Source organism: Schistocerca serialis, chromosome 5 (assembly GCF_023864345.2).
Source record: "Schistocerca serialis cubense isolate TAMUIC-IGC-003099 chromosome 5, iqSchSeri2.2, whole genome shotgun sequence".
In the NCBI taxonomy this organism is placed as follows: domain Eukaryota; kingdom Metazoa; phylum Arthropoda; class Insecta; order Orthoptera; family Acrididae; genus Schistocerca; species Schistocerca serialis.
Genome location: NC_064642.1, coordinates 627,318,290 through 627,332,350, shown reverse-complemented (window position 1 = coordinate 627,332,350; position 14,061 = coordinate 627,318,290).

The window sequence follows — 14,061 nt, the reverse complement described above, 5'->3', positions numbered from 1 at the left end:
AAAGTCGTCATGATCCTGTAATAAATGTGTATTCGCGCCACTGATTGGAATATAATCAGTTGTCTTTTGCAGCTTGTAATTAAAGGACAAGTTTCATGACCTCCATAATAGACAGCAAGAACCCAATGAGCCAAAAGTGAAGCAATGTTTTCATCCACAATATAGCCAATAGGATTCAGTACTTCATTGTGTTTCACCACATGTGTGTTCAGTAAGCTCGAGAGTCGTGGAGGTGCTGTGAAACTTAATTTTCGGACGCAGAAAAGGGAGATTTGTGAATCACAAGAGTTTCATTGTTAAAACTTATAGATATATTTGAAGGAGACATTACATGTAACTTGTTTTTTGTAGTCATCAGTCCATAGACATGCCAGATTCAGCCCTCCATGACAGAAGTCTCTCTTGTGCAAGTCTTTCCATTTCCTCATAATTACTGCACCCTACGTCTTTTTGAACGTGCTTATTGTTTCAAGCCTTTATCTCCCTCTACAGTTTTAATCCTCCTTTGCACATCTCACGATTATAAAATTAGCTCGGTTGAAGACCTTAAAGTCTGCTTAAGTGCCTGCAGTTATTCCTTGCACTTTTTATTATACTGTTACACCAAGATTGCAATTGTAATTTCATCAATAACTAGTTAACACTACTGCCATAATCTTATTCTGTTAAACATATAATGAAAACATTAAAAATGAAGTACGTATCTTCAAATAGCTATTGGATGTATGCAGTACAACTTAACCATTTTGTGTTTATTTCTTTTGATATGTCAGATGCACATGCTGTGAACTGCTGTGATACAGAGAGTAGACGTAATGAAACAATGGAAAATCTGGGATGGAATAATGACAATAATATGAAAAAAAATAGTTCGTCTCTCACTGTATAGCGGAGATGTTGTATTGCAGACAGGCACAACAAAAGACTATTACATACACAATCTTTTGGCCAGAAGGCCTTCTTCTAAAATAGGTGACATAAACGCACACGAGATTGCACCCATGGTCTAGAGGTAGTGTCTTTGGTAATTGAAACATCCTCTGTCCTGGGTTTGAAATCTGCCACTGCTTAGATTTTGATTATTAATCAGCATTGGCAGCCAATTTCTGGCATAAGAAGGCACCCTTATTCTGCTAATGGCCTTGTCAAAGAGGGGCGGAAGAGCATACACAGGTTTAGGGTACACTCTTGTCTTTGGGTTGGACAACTGCCCCTGACGGCAGAAGAATCATCAATGATCAACGGCATCAGGGTGCAGAAGGCAAAAGGAAACCACTGCGTTAAAGAGACACACCATGTATCCAAAAGACATGCAGCCTGTAACTGAAAAAGTGTCATAATGATCTCTCTATGGGAAAAAGATTCCGGAGTATTCCCCCATTCGGATCTCTGGGAGTGTTGAAGAAGATTGAAGAAACAGCAAAAGGATAATCCTACAAATTGGGATGTGGAATATCAGAAGCTTTAATGTGGTAGGGAAGCTAGAAAATGTGAAAAGTTAAATGCAAAGGTTCAATCTATATGTAGTAGGGGTCAGTGAAGTGAAGCGGAAAGAAGACAAGGATTTCTGGTCAGATGAGTATAGGCTAATATCAACAGCAGCAGAAAATGATACAACAGGAGTAGGATTCATAATAAATAGGAAGGTGGGGCAGAGAGTGTGTTACTGTGAACAGTTCATTGATATGTTTAATCTTATCAGAACCTACAGTAAACCAACACTGACAATTATAGTTCACGTATACATGCCTATGTTGCAAGATGAAGAGATAGAGAAAGTGTATGAGGATACTGAAAGAGTAACACAAATGTAAAGGGAGATGAAAATCTAACAGTCATGGGGGGCTGGAAAGCAGCTGTAGGTGAAGGAGTAGATGAAAAGGTTACAGGAGAATATGGTCGTGGAACATGGAATGAGAGAGGAGAAAGACTAATTGAATTCTAATAAATTTTGGCTAGCAATAGCCAATACCTTATTCAAGAAGCACAAGAGAAGATATACTTGGAAAAGGCCAAGTGATGTGGGAAGATTTCAGTGAGATTACATCATGGTCAGACAGAAATTCTGAAATCAGATACTGGACATAAGGCATACCCAGGAGCTGATAGAGACTCAGATCACAATGTAGTAATGATGAAGAGTAGGCTGATGTTCAAGAGATTGATCAGGAAGAATCAGTACGCAAAGAAGTGGGATACGGAAGCACTAAGGAATGACGAGATACACGTGAAGTTCTGTAAGGCTGTAGATACTGCAATAAGGAATAGCTCAGTAGGCAGTACATTTGAAGAGGAATAGACATTTCTAAAAAGGGCAGTTGCAGAATTTGGAAAGAAAAACATAGATACAAAGAAGTTAATTGCAAAGAAACAATGGGTAACAGAAGAAATACTTTCTTTGATCAATGAAAGAAGGAAGAACAAAAATGTTAAGGGAAATTCAGAATAAAGAAATACAAGTTGCTGAGGAATGAAATAAATAGGAAGTGCAGGGAAACTAAAATGAAATGACTGCATGCAAAATGCAAAGAAAAAAAAAAATTGATTGTCGGAAGGACTGACTCGGCGTACAGGAAAGTCAGAATATTCTTCGGTGAAATTAAAAGCAAGGGTGGTAACGTCAAGAATGCAATGGGTTTTCCACCATCAAATCCAGAGGAGAGAGCGGATAGATGGAAAGAGTATATAGGAGGCCTCTATGAGGGGGAAGATTTTTCTGATGTGATAGAAGAAGAAACAGGAGTCGATTTTGAAGAGATAGGGGATCCAGTATAAGAAACAAAATTCATTAGAGCTGTGGTGGAGCAGAAGGGATTGATAATGTCCCATCAGAATTTCTAAAATCATTGGGGGAAGTGGCAACAAAAGAACTATTACGTTGGTGTGCAGAATTTACGGGTCTGGCATCATACCATCTGACTTTTGGAAAAATATCATACACACAATTCGGAAGACTGCAAGAGGTGACGAGTGCGAAAATTACTGTGCAGTCAGCTTAACAGCTCATGCATTGAAGTTGTTGGCAAGAATAATATACAGAAGAATGGAAAAGAAAATTGAGGATGTGTTGAATGAGAAGCAATCTGGCTTTAGGAAAGGTAAAGGCATTAGACAGGCAATTCTGACAATGCAGTTGATAATGGAAGCAAGATTAAAGAAAAAAATCGAGACAAGTTCATAGGATTTATTGACCTGGAAAAAGCGTTTGACAATGTAAAATGGTACAAGATGTTCGAAGTTCTGAGTAAAATAGGGGTAAGCTATAGGAAGAGATGGGTAATGTACAGTATGTGCAAGAGCCAAGAGGAAATAGTAAAAGTGTATGACCAAGAATGAAGTGCTTGGATTAAAAAGGGCATAAGACAAGGATATAGTCTTTCACCCCTACTGTTCAATCTGTATATCGAAGAAGCAGTGATGAAAATAAAAGAAAGGCTCAGAAGTGGAATTGAAATTTAAGGTGAAATAATTTCAATGATACGATTCGCTGATGACATTGCTATCCTGAGTGAAGGTAAGGAAGAATTACATGATCTGCTGAATGGAATGAACAGTCTAATGAGTACAGATTATGGATGAAGAGTAAATTGAAGAAGACAAAAGTAATGAGAACAGCAGGATTGATGGTTATGAAGTAGATGAAGTCAAGGAATTCTACTACCTAAGCAGCAAAATAATCCATGGCGGACAGAGCTAGGAGGGCATCAAAAGCAGACTAGCAATCGCGAAAAGGACTTTCCGGTCAAGAGAAGTCTACTAGTATCAAACATAGGCCTTAATTTGAGGAAGAAATTTCTGAGAGTGTACATTTGATTAACAGCATTTTATGGTAGTGAATTGAAACAATAGAGAATGTTGAAAATTTGGTGGATGGAGAAGATAAAGAATGAGGAGGTTCTGTACGGGATCAGAGAGGAAAGTAATATGTAGATAACACTGACAGAGAGAAGGGACAGGATGACAGGACATCTGTTAAGACATCGGGGAATGACTTCCATGGTACTAGACGGAGCTGTAGAGGGCAAAAATTGTAGAGGAAGACAGTGATTGGAATACATCCAACAAATAATTGAGGACGTAGGTTGCAAGTGCCACTCAGAGGTGAAGAGGTTGGTACAGGAGAGGTATTCATGGTCTGCCACATCAAACAAGTCAGAAGACTCAAAAAGAAAAGGAAAAAAAAATGCACATTCATAAAAACACAGCACATATACACGTGACCATTGTCTCTGGCTGCCAGAGTCAGGTTGTGAGCAACAGTGCATGATTGGAAGCAGACTGGGTGGTAGAGGTAAAAGAGGAAGCTGGAGTGGGGAGAGGGAGAGAGAGCAGGGTAATGGTGGGAGACAGTGAAGTGCTACTTGTGCATGCAAACAGGGATGATAACTTTTCTTTAATTTACATCTATGGTCACAAACTTTTTGTTCAGATTACCGGTTTCGGTCTATAATGACCTTCTTCAGATGTGCTGCAAAAAATATGGGAAAAACATAAATACACTCGCAGATTGCCTACAGCTTAAAAACAGTAAATAGACCATAATGAAAAGTACTACTGACATATATATGCATATGTGCACTCTAAGTATGAAGAGGCATAACTGTGTTTTATAAAAACAGTGTCCTAATGTACTGCAGCTATAGTGGCATTGTCAAATGTTAAATGCAAAATCAGCACCAGCGTCATCAAATATACATAAATAACAGAATACGCACGAGTCATGTTGTCAGTAGCGCTACTGTTCAAAACAAGCTGCCGTACAGTAGCCACAAGATGTTTGTGTTGCATGTTCACCAGATGTGGCTACTGTAGTCATATGATAGTTTTCAGTGATCAATTGAACAGCATAAAATAAAGGGGGGGATACAGTCGTGATGTCTGTAATAAGCTTATAAGGTATAAAAGACATTACAGTAATAAAGAGGGATGAAATAGAACACGACAAAAGTCAGATTGTTAAAAAGAGGAAGAGTAACGAGACAGTAATTGATATATGCTCAAATGCCAATATTCTAGATAATTTATTTATATATATTTGATGATGCTGGTGCTGATTTTGCATTTAACATTTGACAATGCCACTATGGCTGCATTACATTAGGACACTGTTTTTATAAAACAGGTATGCCTCTTCATACTTGAGGTGCACATATGCATATATATCTCAGTAGTACTTTTCATTACGGTCTATTTATTATTTTTAAACTGTAGACAATCTGTGAGTGTATTTATGTTTTTCCCATATTTTTTGCTGCAGATCTGAAGATGGTCATTATAGACCGAAACCGGTAATCTGTGAAGAAAAAGTTTGTGACTACAGACGTAAATTAAAGGAAATTTATTCTATATATGGGTCACTGTTTTATTCGTGACAATGTCACAGCTTGTGAAACAGGAATGAGTCAGAGAGAGAGAGAGTAGCGGAGCGATGTGCATTCGAGAGGTTACACAGGGGGCAGGTGGGTGGGGCGAAAGAGAAAAGGCAAGAAATAAAAAGACTGTGGGTGTTCTTGTGGAATAGAAGACTGTGGACTGGGAACAGAGAAGGAGATGGTGGGTGAAGAACAATGACTAATGAAGACAGGCTAGTAGGGTTATGGCAGTGTAGGATATATTGCAGGCAGAGCTTCCACCTGCACAATTCAAGAAAGCTGTTGCTGGTAGGAAGGATCCAGATGGCACAAGTTGTGAAGCAGTCATTGAAATACAGAATGTTGTGCTGGACAGCATGTTCAGCAATTGAGTGGCCCAGCTGTTTCTTGGTCACAGTTTGTCAGTGGTAATTCATGTGGACAGACAGCTTGTTAGTTGTCATACACATGTAGAATGAAGCACGGTGGTTGCATCTTAGCTTGTAGAACACATGACTGATTCAACAGGTCGCCCTGCGTTTGATGGAATAGGTGATGCTTGAGACCAGAATGGAGTTCCAAACCTACAACCTCCATCCTCACCCACAATTACTTCTTCTTTGAAGCAATATTCCCTACATTGCCGTAACCTCTCAACCTTCATTGGTCATTGTCCTTAGCCCGCCGCCATCCCCTCCTCTATGTCCTCTCCACAGACTTCTATTCCACAAGTGCACCCACAGTCTTTTTACTTCCTTCTTTTCTGATCACACCCTTCCCCTCCCGACTCCCCATTCCCCCTTCCTCTGTCTAACCTTCTGACTGCACATAGCTGCCCTACCCTCTCTCCACCTCCTCCCTGTATGCTACCACAAACAGCACTTTACTGTCCGCCATCTGTACTCTGCTCTCCCTCTCTTACCCCCACCACACAGATTGCTTCTCCCATCATGCGCAGTTTCTCACAGTCTGGTGTGTGTGTGTGTGTTTGTTTGTGTGTGTGTGTGTGTGTGTGTGTTTTGCTGTGCCTATCTGCAACTCAGCATCTATGCTATATGGTGAGTAGCAACTTTCCTTTTCATAATCAAAATAACTTGTTCTGTTCGTTAAGCAGTAAATGTGACTGTATATTCCTTTCACTTAGATTTCCATTTCCTCCAGTAGAGCCAACACACATCCTATTGGTGTCTTGTGTAAGATCTCTGTCATATTTGGATGTCACCCATTGCTTGCTTTTCAGCCTGAAAAAAGTCATATGCACTATAGTTGTTTTTGTATGTATGATCCTGACAGCAAGCTGCGCAACCCTTTCTTGTTGATAAACATATTATTTGTCACAGTCATGACATAATCATGTGTTTCTTACTGTTTTGACACAAAGTTTCCATTTCTTTTATTTTCGTTGTAACTTTTAGATTTCAGCAGTAGTTAGCTCCTCCCACCTTCCTCTTCATCAGACAGAATCGGAAGTCTTAGAAGCCATGAAGTATGGAGATGATCGTCAACAGAGGGTTTTTCACCATCCATAACCTGGTGTACTTCAAAGCAGTGATTAACAGAATGCTAAAGTCCAAACAACCTTGAAAGCTCATATAAGGCACCACAAGGATATTTGTTGGATTTACTGCAGGAAATGGAAGTCTTTCACCATGGGAATATACAGCCAAATCCACTGCTTCATGAACAGAGAAATTAATAATAACAGTTATTTTTATATACAGGCTATACTTGAAGTCAGGAAAACTTTCAATTATTTATTGCACTAGAACCATACATTGTACAGATATCATACACACACCATTTTGAAGAGAAACCCTGACAGTTTTTTTTTTTTTTTTTTTTTTTCATGTACACCGCCACAGCGTAGTTTGGTAATTTGCTGGTAGCACTAGTCGCAAACATGGTGAGTTCAGGTGCGGAGCGAGCGAGCTTCCTGTGTGTTGGAGTTCGGCAAAAATAGGAAAGTTAACTGGCAGAATTGTCGAATCTGGGGTGCAAAGCATCCACACGAATGCATTGAATTTCAGCGTGATTTCCAAAAGGTAAATGTTTTTTGTGCTTGTTGCATCAAAAACTGTATGGGCCATTCTTCTTCGCCAAGAAAGTCACTGGACATTCCTACTTGGACATGTTGCAGCAATGGCTCTTGCTTCAAGTGCAATCGGACTCTGCATTCATCTTTCAGCAGGAGGGGGCTCCTTCGTGAAGTTTGTGGGTACCTGAACATGGAGCTGCCTCATTGAGGAATCGGTCGTGCTACAGAGGGGACAGCTGTTTCATGAAATGGCCTCCCTGATCACCAGATCACACTCCGTATGACTTTTTTCTGTGGGGACACATTAAAGATCTGGTAAATGTATCGCCTCTATCATGAGATGTAGAAGAGCTCCGGGAGAGAATACAGGAAGTGACTGCCACAGTCAACGATGCCATGCTGGGATGGGTATGGCAAGGATTCAATTACTGTAATTACGCCTGCCGGGTCACTGGTGGTTCGCATATCAAATGCTTGTAAAAAAAAAGAAAAAAAAAAGTATCTGAAAACTTTGGCAAAAGGTCCCAGGAAATAAAGGAAACAGGAGCCACATACAAAATACATTTACTGGTCTTCTAGGTAATGACAATTATCTACAACACACTTCTGACATTGGTTGTAAGGCTGTTGGAAACAGTCATCAAATGATTCTTGTGGATTTGATGCATGCATGCATTGTTGGATATCTGCAAGGGCTGCACGGTCAGAATTATTGCTCAGGGTGAGGTCACTGTTTTTCAAAACTCTCCTTAGTCTCTAGTTTTAGCACAGGCAGCCTTCTGTTTGTTTCGCCACCTTAAATTAGCCCTGAAGGGCTTATGCTTTATAGACACTGCATGTGATCACAGTGCTTTGTGCAATTTGACAAGAAGCATTTGCTGGCAGTTGCCAACAGCTTAACAATCTGTCTCAGAAGTGTGTTGTAGCTAATTGTGTTTACTTTGAATGGTATTTTGTTTGTAACTCTAATTTCCTTTATTTTCTGAGATCACTCCCCAAACTTTCCAGACACAACTTGCACTCAGTAACTTACTTGTGTAAGTGGATGGCTAGGGGTCTGCTCCTGGATGCTCTGGTGCTGAGTGCTTGGGCTTCAGACAATTTTACACATGCATAGTGTCATAAACAAACAATTTTGAAGGCCAAGCTCGATGCTGGCTGCCCTTACGAAGAGCATTCTCTGATCTCTCAGTTGCCTATTGATGTTTAATAGATGAATGTAACACTTAAGGCAGCTTTAATATTCACTGCTCTCTATTGTAAAGTGACCAGGCATCCAGATTCAGCCGGGACATTTCCGGATTTTTGAGTCCTGTCCGCCTGTCCTGACCGGGTTCAGCCGGGACGCCTAAATGTTCCGGTTTTTACAAATCAAATCCAAGTCTCGGTCACGGGATGTTTCAACATGTAACTTTTCATATTTTTAGCATTGTAAAAGTGATTCACACTTTACTTCCATAGCATATCCCAAAACTAACATACCACATTATAAAATGCGTTTACACGACGTGTCTGCTGATGCGTTCAAGTTAGAGACGTTCAATAATACTTGCGCTGAAGTTGGTATTACTGAGCTGGAGTTCCCCTGCGGTAGCTCTGTTGTGATTGTTTTGTTGACGTGATTATTGTAGTGCATACAGCTTGTAACCAGCTTTCCAGTGCCCAAACGTCAATGCGCTTTTAGTTTCGAACTTCAAAAGAGGTAAGTAATGTATTCATAATTCAGTGTCATAAACAGTGTGGTAATTCTGCTTTTCATTAACCCTCAACTACTATGGATTGTCTCTCAAGAGTGCAACAAACTTCTTCTACTGTGATGTATGACACACCCATGCTAATCGAAGTGTGCTGTTCCTATTGGATGTGATGCATGGATGCCAGAAGTCTAGCCTTTCTTCCTACTTAACCAGCGTTGCAAACAGAGGGGTATTACAAGTTTAAAGCGTGTTTGTGTGTGTATGTCAGAGGCATCATAACTTGTATTTTAATGCAGTTTTTTTATTGATAGCTGGTTGAATCAGAATGGTACTTAGCTATGTTCCATGAAAGTTTGTACAGCAGTTGAAATTTCACCAGCTAAATTTTAAGTAAAATAGTTTTATGTTGGCTCCCCTGATAATACGCTATATAATACGATTCATAAGAGCAAGAGCTACATCAAACTACATAGTGCCAGATTGCAAAGCTTAACACGTTGTATGCCAACTACGAGTTATCTCGTACGAACGAACTGGCCACTGACGCTAACTGCGAGTTAACTCGTAGTAAACGAGTTTGTGCAGAACGCCAGATACGAAAACATTCGTAGCAAATACGCGTGATTTACAGATTTCGGGCGTTAGAAAAAAGTGTATAAACTCATCTGGATGTGGCGAAACATAATTTTTATTTTCGTTTTTGGAATAAAGTTAGAGAAAAGTGCACACCAAATTTCATACAAATATTTTAGTTTCAGACAAAAAATTTATGCTGTGTGTCGCTAATGGAAATGGAAACAAAGGTTTTTTTTTTTTTAAATTGTTAATGTGTCTTGAAGCAAAGGTTCCAAATTTTTTTTGTCCTGGCTGCCCTTTCAAAGGAACCATCCCGGCATTTGCCACAAACGATTTAGGGAAATCACGGAAAACCTAAATCAGGATGGCTGGAGACGGTTAATTTTTATGCTTTCCCTTCCTGAACCACTGTTTTTTTACTATACAAGAACATTTGAAAGAGCTATCGCCCCCACCGCTAGTTATTCTCCTGCCTATCCACATTGATGCCGACACTTGGCGAATAGTTTTTGGTACAGACGAGATACATTACTGAAGTGCGTGAGTAAACGTTATCAGCCCTACCGCATCGCCCCTTCTCCCTTAAGGCCCGCGCAGGACGGGGGGGGATGGCATTACAGAGACTATTGGGGTTTTCATATACAGTACTGGTAAATAGCAAAGAGTATGAAGATAAATTCAGCTTGTTATTGTAACAACACTTCGCCACGCAGCTATCGTGCAAAACTTGGTAGAGTAGATCTAATCACGTGGGCAACAATGAGAAAATGAGCACAGCTGACATGATTTACATTTCCAATGATGCCATCAAGACCCCAACAGCACTTACAGACGGCAAAAAGCGCAAATTATCGTGTGGCTGATAACGAAGCAAATTAAAACACTTTCTAAATCTATACAGCATACAATGTATTTGAAGCGTCAACTTTTAATAATAAAATGGTAATTAACAGTTTCACAGTTATGTTACCTTAGCTGTCCTCTATTAGTCGGAGGTATGAATCTCTTTATTTTTAACTGTGAATTCCAAATCCGGTTCAAAAGACGTTATCTTTATTCTTGGGACTGTTCAACTTCCAATCGGTTTAGATAGGCCTATTTATTTCTTCAGGATCACCAATGTTGAAAACCCTGATTCACACTTATGTATCGAATCTAAAGGCATTAAGAATTTCATCTCTTGTTCTGCAAAAGCGCGAGCTCTTGACGATAAGATATCCAAAAATCTGCCACACGACAGCACAGTTAACGAGGCAGCATCTGAATCTGACAAATTGGAGTATTCTAAATTGACTGAAAACAATTTCCTTATCCACGTTCGGTTGCTGTTGATTGAAGGAAAATAATATTTCAGATTAGTGTGCACTGTCCAGTTCCAGCAAATGCTCCTTGGTAAGAGTTGCTGTATCGAGCGGGAATGAACCTATGTTGTACTCTCTTTGAAATTCTCTGAGCTTTGTTGAGCCTCAGTTTTAGGCAATTTCATTATATACTGGAATGAGTACAACTTCTATGTAACATGCAACTGTCATATGATTCCCTTTAGTATCTTAAGTTTTTTAATTAACTTACTATTACTAAAATGGGATTATTTAATAGCGTACGTAATTGTGAACTGTCAGTTGCGACAAGAGGATATTTATGCGACCCGATATTTAATTATCGCGTCCCGATGCCGGGTCGCGATCTCTCACAGACAGTTGGGGAACGCTGTCTTGAAGCATTCTTCCACGCAGAGACTTGGCGTTTCTTCAAAAATTGGCCAAAAAACCACGAGATAACTTCTGCTCTATTTCTGACGATATTATTGCGCTTCTGAGCCGAACTTTCCACTCTATTTTCTCGTCAATAATCGTTTTTTAAAAATAATCGGAGACAGATAGGCTTCAACTGAGATGACGAATCAAACTGTATGAACCGTTTAACATTGATTCTGGGAGCGGTTCACTCTTTTTGGCTGTGGCTGTCAAGTGTCAATGTGCAAGGGCGTACCTAGGATCTGAACTAAGGGGCGGTGGGGGGGGGGGGGGGGGGGGGCAAGGTCATACTAGTCTCAGGAAACAAGGACTCGAGACAACATACAGCACTTCTTATTAAATAAAACAGTAAACCAATGAAAAACTGCTTTTAATAAACATTTTAAATACAAGAATGCACTTGTACAATCCAAGAAAACATGCAGCATTTCTTATTAAATAAAACGGTAAACTAGTGAAAAACTGCGAATATCTTCTAGGGGGGGGGGGGGGGGGGGCAGCTGCCCCCCCCCTGCCCCTTGCTGGATACGCTTATGTAAATTTGTTAAAAAGGTCTAAATTACAGTCTTTGAGAATGACTGACCAGCGATTATAATTTCTGTCTTTTGAAGCTGGTCGTTTCAGCACTTACAAAGCAGAAAAAAATAGGAAATAATAAACATCTATTTTCACCAGAGCGATTGTTTTACATAAAAAATAAATAAAAAGGAAGTCTGATAGAACCCAACGTAATAATTGTGTTCCTGTTGATATCCATAGATACTAGACGGGTTAAATCAAATTTAAGTGAAGAAACCCTCATACACTGTCATATATTTACTTTTAACACAGGTATCCATTCATAATGAAAAGAGGGAGAACAGACCACGGTGTCCGTTGCACGAAATGTTGAAGAGAGTTTTCTGTTTCTCGTGACGGGAAATACGACGTAGAGTATCACTTGAAAAGGGCCAAGCACAAGTCATCAGATACCAGTGCCGCATCTTCGAGAAGTTTAACAGACTTCTTTCGGCAAGTTGTTCGAAGTGAAAACTAACTTAAACCAGGTGCAGCGGAAGGGACATGGGCCTTCCATTTAGTACAAGAAACCACAGCTTTCGTTCAAGTTACTGTACATCTAAACTCATCCAGAAGTGCTTCGAGTCTTAAGTGCACTTGTGGCCGTACAAAATGACAAGCCGTTGTTGTTCACATGCTTGCTCCACCCTGTTATGATGAATTGCTGCTAGAAATGTCCAAAGTGAACTGCATTACTATTCTTTCTGATGCATCTAATCACACAAAAGCAAAGATCTTCCCTGTACTTGTTCGATGTTTCTTGCCTCGTGAGGCATATGTGTGAAAATTCTCCAGTGTAGAGAGATATTGTGGGGGAAACTATCTGTGTGATACCATCACAGAATATAATTTGAATGATAAAGTTGTCGCATTCTATGGGGACAATGCTAACAGAAACTGTGGTAGATGGTCTCGAAGAGGTACAAACAATATTTTCCACAGACATTGGTGTAGGATGTGCAGCGCACATAGTACATAATGCTAGTTAGTTAGTTACGTGTTCCATTGATCAATATCATGGAAAAGCCATTATGATGTGGATCGTGCCAAATGCACAAGAAATGTGCACAGGAAACAAGTATTTTTTTTTTTTTTTTTTTTACTTTATAGTCTTATGCCTAAATATTTCTGTTATCTATCCCATTCCCTTAAATGGCACAAAGTGCATATATTATATCTCCAGATTTATTTACTCATACTCAAGAATTCGTCTATGTTATAGAAGGAGTTGTGAAGGAGGTATGATTTCAATTTGTTTTGGAACTATTACTGCTGTCTGTCAGACATTTTATTTCATCTGGTAATTTATCAAAAAGTTTTATTGCAGCATATTTTACCCCTTTCTGTGCCAAAGATAGGTTAAGTAAAGGATAGTGTAGGTCTTTCTTTTTTCTGGTATTGTAATCATGAATGTCACTGTTGATTTTAAACTGGTCCATGTTGTTGGGAAAAAAAATATTACTGAGTAAATGTAGTATGAAGCAGTTGTAAGAATTCCTATACTTTTAAACAGATGCCTACAAGATGTGCATCTATGAACCCCATACATCATTCTAACTACTTTCTTTTGAGCAGTGAATACCTTTTTCCTAAGTGTTGAGTTGCCCCAGAATATTTTTCCATATGACATCAGAGAGTGGAATTATGCAAAGTATGTTAGATTACTAATTTCTACATCCTCAAAATTGGCAAATATTCTGATTGCAAAAGTTGCTGAACCTAGTCACTTTAGGAGATCCAAAATATGACTTTTCCAATTAAGATTCTCATCTATATGTACACCCAAAAACTTAGTCTGCTCTACCCTGGCTACTGCTTCTTTTGATGTATGTTTATTAAAGGAATTATTCTTTTTGCAGCAGAAAATTGGATGTACTGTGTTTTTTCAAAGTTCAGAGCAAGCCCATTCACAGAAAACCAATTAATAAATTTTCCAAAGACCTTATTTGTTGTATCATGTTCTATCAGACTTTTTTTTACTGGATTAATAATTATGCTTGTATCATCAGCAAACAGTGTCAGTTCAGCATCTTGTTTCACATAAGAAGGGAGGTCATTCACATATATCAAGAACAGGAGGGGCCTCA